This window comes from Nerophis ophidion, linkage group LG02 (genome assembly GCF_033978795.1).
Source record: "Nerophis ophidion isolate RoL-2023_Sa linkage group LG02, RoL_Noph_v1.0, whole genome shotgun sequence".
Lineage (NCBI taxonomy): Eukaryota > Metazoa > Chordata > Actinopteri > Syngnathiformes > Syngnathidae > Nerophis > Nerophis ophidion.
The window spans coordinates 52,859,256-52,865,614 of NC_084612.1; the positions used below are offsets into that span (position 1 = coordinate 52,859,256).

At 37.9% G+C, this 6,359-nt stretch overlaps 1 non-coding gene across 1 annotated transcript; it reads right to left on the minus strand.

The window, feature by feature from the left end:
* Positions 1-483: 483 nt before the first annotated feature.
* trnap-agg (transfer RNA proline (anticodon AGG)) lies at positions 484-555 on the minus strand. The gene has a single exon. It is a non-coding gene; the product is annotated as a tRNA-Pro (tRNA).
* Positions 556-6,359: the final 5,804 nt, after the last annotated feature.

The window sequence follows — 6,359 nt, forward strand, 5'->3', positions numbered from 1 at the left end:
AAACAACAGGCAGCCAGAACTCAACATTCGTATTCTAAAAGTAACAACTTTTGGAACTTAAAATGTCGGGTCCATTGCTGTGTTCCATGTCAGAGCACCCTTCCTTTTCTCGTTTGTCAAATGTTTCTTGACGTCGTTTATGGTCTCGAGATAGTTACTCCCTGCTTGTGATTTTGCTAAGAACGTGGCCAACAACAACAAAAAGGGAGGTATCTTGCTCATGAAGACAAAAACAGGACAAACTGTTTCAATCCACAGGCTGAACAGCCTTGAGGCCTCAGCAGGAGGCTTTAGCTGGAAAAATTTGTTTATTCTTTCCCTCTGGTGGTCGTTAAAGAAATGGAGGACAAGAACAAACAGCCGCTAACTAAAGTTGGGGTCTCTTCGTTTAAAATATCCATCCATCCATTCGTTTTCTGTCGCTTGTCCCTATGTGTACAAAATGACGCACTTTTTTATGTGGATTAACAATCGTTAAAAGACGGGCTCGTCCGGGATTTGAACCCGGGACCTCTCGCACCCTAAGCGAGAATCATACCCCTAGACCAACGAGCCACGCACTGGTTCCCAGAACTATTATAACCCAACAATAGTAGTCGCTGAAAAGGTTTGTGCGTCAGGATTGATATAAACATTTCCCAAGCTTCACTCCAAAAAAGGAGGCAGACAAAATAGATTCCAAATGATGTGTCACTCCGCGGCGCTAATTCCGATTTTCAACCTTCCTGGCTTTGTCAACTAGATAACTCTTGATAACATCAAGTGTATTTTAGTTGAAGGAATTTAACACTACAACCACAGTTCTGCTTAAAACAATTAGTTATTTGTTGTTTTCATTCAGCAGTGAGTATGTATAAAATAAAGATAATTTTTTTCAACCTGTGAAATTAAACTAACACTCGTTATGTCGGAGAAAAAAAATAAATAACATTTTTTTTAATTTAATTGAAGTATATTGATTTTATACTTGCGAATCCGTTTTATTTGCAGAAATTGTTTTGTTTTACTTGCATATATTTTTTTTAATTGAAGAAAAAAGTTCATTTTTACCTAGCGAATCTTTTTTTAATTGCAGAAAATATATATATATATATTTTTACTTGCAATTTTTATTACTTGAAGAAAATAGTTTTTTTCAAATGTGCGAATCCTTTTTTTATTTGGAATATATATATATATATATATATATATATATATATATATATATATATATATATTTTTTTTTTTTTTTACTTGCGAATTGTTTTTTGATAAACAAAAAAATGTTTTTATTACTTGCAAATCATTCGTTTGATTCAAAAACACATTTTTCTTAGTTGCAAGTCGTTTAGTGTAAGTAAAAACCTGCGTTTGTGGAGTTTTGGCAGTAATTACATTCCACGGAATGATTTTATAATCGTAGTTGTGTTTTTTTTTGCCGAGCAACTCGGGCCACCAAAGCGCATTTAACACATTTGACCGTTAGAGGGCGACAACGCTGCGCCTCAGGCTGTGGAGTTTGGATTTCTATAGAAGTGAAACATCTGTAGCTCTTTGTGTGAATGTGATGACACTAAACCTTCTATTTTATTCATTTGAAATACACAATGGACATTAAACTTTTTGTGATGTTCATTTTATGTTTATATTTTCTAGAGCCCAAGGTCTCAGGGGCCGGACATCGAAATGTGGATGTTTAAAAAAAAACTGCCTCTACAGATTATACTGTACTTCTTTGAGACTGTTTTTACTGATTTGCAAAGGAAACACATTGGCTTTCACACTCATTAATCCACCCCGCTACTCGTTTCCAGCGCGTGCAGCTAGACAGATAGTTAACCGCATGAAGAAACAGAAGCCCTAGACGTTTTGTTGAGGATTGATGTTCCTTTTTTTCAATTATTTGCCCTCCTTTATTATAATTGTTTATACTTCTCCCTTCATTTAAGTTTGTAAGACTGAACATCCATGCATCCATTTTCTGCCGCTTGTCCCTTTTGGGGTGGCGGGGGGTCACTGAAGCCTATCTCAGCTGCATTTGGGCAGAAGGCGCTGTACACCCTGGACAAGTCGCCACCTCATCGCAGAAGACTGAACATCCATCCATCCATTTTCTACCGCTTATTCTCTTTGGGATCGCGGAGGGCGCTGGTGCCTATCTCAGCTACAATTGGGCGGAAGGCGGGGTATACCTTGGAAAAGTCGCCACCTCATCGCAGGGCCAACACAGATAGACAGACAACATTCACACACTAGGGCCAATTTAGTGTTGCCAATCAACCTATCCCCAGGTGTATGTCTTTGGAGGTGGCAGGAAGCCGGAGTACCCAGAGGGAACCCACGCAGCTACAGAGAGAACATGCAAACTCCATACAGAAAGATCCTGATCCTGGGATTGAACCCAGGGCTACTCAGGACCTTCGTGATGTGAGGCAGACGCACTAACCCCTCTTCCACCGTGGTGCCAAGAGTGAACATATGTACATAAAATAAACGTTACAAAATTATAATACCCACTGTGTATTTTACATAGAGGGTTTAGTGTTAATATATTCACAGAACAAACTGCAGATGTTCACACATATAAACATTCAACAACATCCACATCACAATGAATGTGACTCAACACAGGCATTACCGCCCTCTTCTGGTCAAATCTAGTGCTACATGTATTAAACATAACATCCTTCCATCTATTCATCCATCCATCCAGCCATCCATTTTCTACCACTTGTCCCTTTTGGGGATGCGTGGTGTGCTGGAGCCTATTTCAGCTGCTTTCGGGCGGAAGGCGCTGTACACCCTGGACAAGTTACCACCTCTTTGTAGGGCCAATACAGATGAACAACATTCACACTCACATTCACACACTAGGGACCATTTACACGACAGAAGACTTTTAAAGTAATTTTGATAGTAGGCCAATATAGACACTTACATCATGTGTTGTCTTCATTATTAACACTTATATAAGACTTTTAAAGTCATTTCAATTGTAGGCTAATATAGACACTTACATCATGTGTTGCCACCATATTCTTATTTTACTGTTATACTTTTATTGTCATTGTTGCTTATTTATTTTTATTCTTATTGTAATATTTTTCTATTTTGTTTCCATTTATACCCCAAATATTTACTTTTTACTTTTTAATTTCAAACTCAATTCTGTACACTGCTGCTGGAATTTTCATTTTCCCGAGGGAACTCTCCAGAAGGAATCAATAAAGTACTATCCATCTATCCATCTATCTATCCATCTATCCATCTATCTATCTATCTATCTATCCCTCCCTCCATCCATAAATCCATAAATCCATCCATCCATCCATCTATCTATCTATCTATCTATCTATCTATCTATCTATCTATCTATCTATCTATCTATCTATCTATCTATCTATCTATCTATCTATCTATCTATCTATCTATCTATCTATCTATTTATCCATCCATCTATCTATCTATCTATCTATCTATCTATCTATCTATCTATCTATCTATCTATCTATCTATCTATCTATCTATCTATCTATCTATCTATCTATCTATCTATCTATCTATCCATCCATCCATCCATCCATCCATCCATCCATCCATCCATCCATCCATCCATCCATCTATCTATCTATCTATCTATCTATCTATCTATCTATCTATCTATCTATCTATCTATCTATCTATTTATCTATCTATCATTATAACACTTTCAAAGACTTTAAGACTTTTAAAGTCATTTTGATAGTAGGCTAATATAGCTAATATAGACGCTTACAATATTTATATATAGAATACATTACCAGAATAAAGTGCAGTTGTTCGCACATATAAAAATTCAACAACATCCACATCACAATGAATGTGACTCAACACACGGCTTATCCACCTCTACTGGTCAAATTTAGCGCAACATGTATTAAATGAGCTTTGATTGCCGGAGTTACTCTCGGACAAAAGACAACACGACCACAAACACAAAACACACCCCAAGTGAGCAATTTCAATACAAAACAAAGTAAATATCTTCATGCACAATATTCACTTCCATATTTGACCAAGGGTCATGATGAAGATTACTAGGATTGCTAGCATTGTTGCTGCTTGTCCGCCGCTTATAATGTCCGACAGGAAACAAAGACTGGAGCAGAACATTCATACTTTGTTGTTGTTAAAAGTCACATTTTTGATTGTATTTGTTTTAAGGTTGAATGAGAAGTCTTCTTCGACTCCACTGCTTCATTGTGCCTCGCTGTTGCCCCTGGTGGCAACAGCAGTACTGCATACACCAGGGGTCGGGAACCTTTTGGCTGAGAGCCATGAATGCCAAATATTTCAAAATGTATTTCCGTGAGAGCCATATAATATTTTACAACACTGAATACAACTAAATGTGTGCATTTTTAAGTGATACCAACATTTTTAGAGAATAATAGTTCTCTTATTCTTTTTAATAACATTGTTGTTCTAAAGGGCTTCACGGTGGCAGAGGGGTTAGTGCGTCTGCCTCACAATACGAAGGTCCTGCAGTCCTGGGTTCAAATCCAGGCTCGGGATCTTTCTGTGTGGAGTTTGCATGTTCTCCCCGTGAATGCGTGGGTTCCCTCCGGGTACTCCGGCTTCCTCCCACTTCCAAAGACATGCACCTGGGGATAGGTTGATTGGCAACACTAAAATTGGCCCTAGTGTGTGAATGTGAGTGTGAATGTTGTCTGTCTATCTGTGTTGGCCCTGCGATGAGGTGGCGACTTGTCCAGGGTGTACCCCGCCTTCCGCCCGATTGTAGCTGAGATAGGCGCCAGCGCCCCCCGCGACCCCGAACGGGAATAAGCGGCAGAAAATGGATGGATGGATGTTGTTCTAAAGTTAACCAATAACAAATATAATGCTTCTTACCATTAATGCGACATCTTAAAAAGGTGAGATAGAAAACGGATGGTTGGATTAAAATGCATGAGAATGTTTTATAATTTGAACGTTATTTTTAACACTGAGATTACCAGCGGAATTATTCATTACTTATCGTGTTAAGCAATTTCAGCTAAGATTTATCTGAGAGCCAGATGTAGTCATCAAAAGAGCCAAGTCGGGCTTTAGAGCCATAGATTTCGTACCCCTGGCATACACGATTAACCCTAATTTGAATGGTTCCATCAAGACTATTTGGGTGTTCAGGTTCCGACTGCTTGGACTTGTGTTCTTCACATTTTTCCTCGTTTTGTGTGGTGTTATAGTTGCTTTACTGCTGGTACGGGAAGCTGAAGGGTTCTCTTGCAGCCATTATGCTCATTTGGACCTGGCTGATTCAGTGTTTGTGTTCTGTTTATCGCTCTGAGACACTGTTCATACATTCCACTGTCTCCCTTTGCTACTCCCGTGTAGTTTGACTTCATCTTGCAGTGCTTTTTCGTCATCTTTTCATCACTTTTTGTCCTCACTTAAATCCAGAAGGTATCTGTACTGCACCTGCCTGGGTGACTCCTTAGCAATAACCCATTTATATGACCCAACAGGCTCATTTGGGTAGAAAAATAACCCTGTCATTTTTAGTTTGTAGAAGTGTTATCCCTATACCAATATTTTGGTACCTGTACCAAAATGTATTTTGATACTTTTCGGTACTTTTTTATAAATAAAGGGGACCACAAAAATTGCATTATTGGCTTTATTTAAAAAAAATTATCTTAGGGTTCACTAAACATTTTTTTATTATAGCAAGTTTGTCCTTAAATAAAATAGTGAACATACACGACAGCTTGTCTTTTAGTTGTAAGTAAACAAACAAAGATTCCTAATTAGTCTGCTGACGTATGCAGTAACTTATTGTGTCATTTATCTACCTATTATTTTGTCAACGTTATTAAGGACAACTGCGATGAGGTGGCGACTTGTCCAGGGTGTACGCCGCCTTTCGCCCGATTGTATCTGAGATAGGCACCAGCGCCCCCTGCGACCCCAAAGGGAATAAGCGGTAGGAAATGGATGGATGGATATTAAGGACAATATGTAAAAAAATCCTATTAATCCATTAGTTCATTTACTGTTAATATCTGCTTATTTTCTCTTTTAACATGTTCTATCTACACTTCTGTTAAAATATAATAGTCACTTATTCTTCTCTTCTTTGATACTTTGTATTAGTTTGGGATGATACCACACATTTGGTTATCGATCCGATACCAAGTAGTTACAGGATCATACATTGGTCATATTCAAAGTTCTCATGTGTCCATGGACATATTTACTGACGTTATAAACATAATAAAAAACTTTAAAAAAACAAAAGAAGATTTTGTGATGATTAAAAATATTGATGTATTCATAGTAGTATCGACGAGATATGTTCCTGTACTTGGTATCATTACAGTGGATGTCAGGTGTAG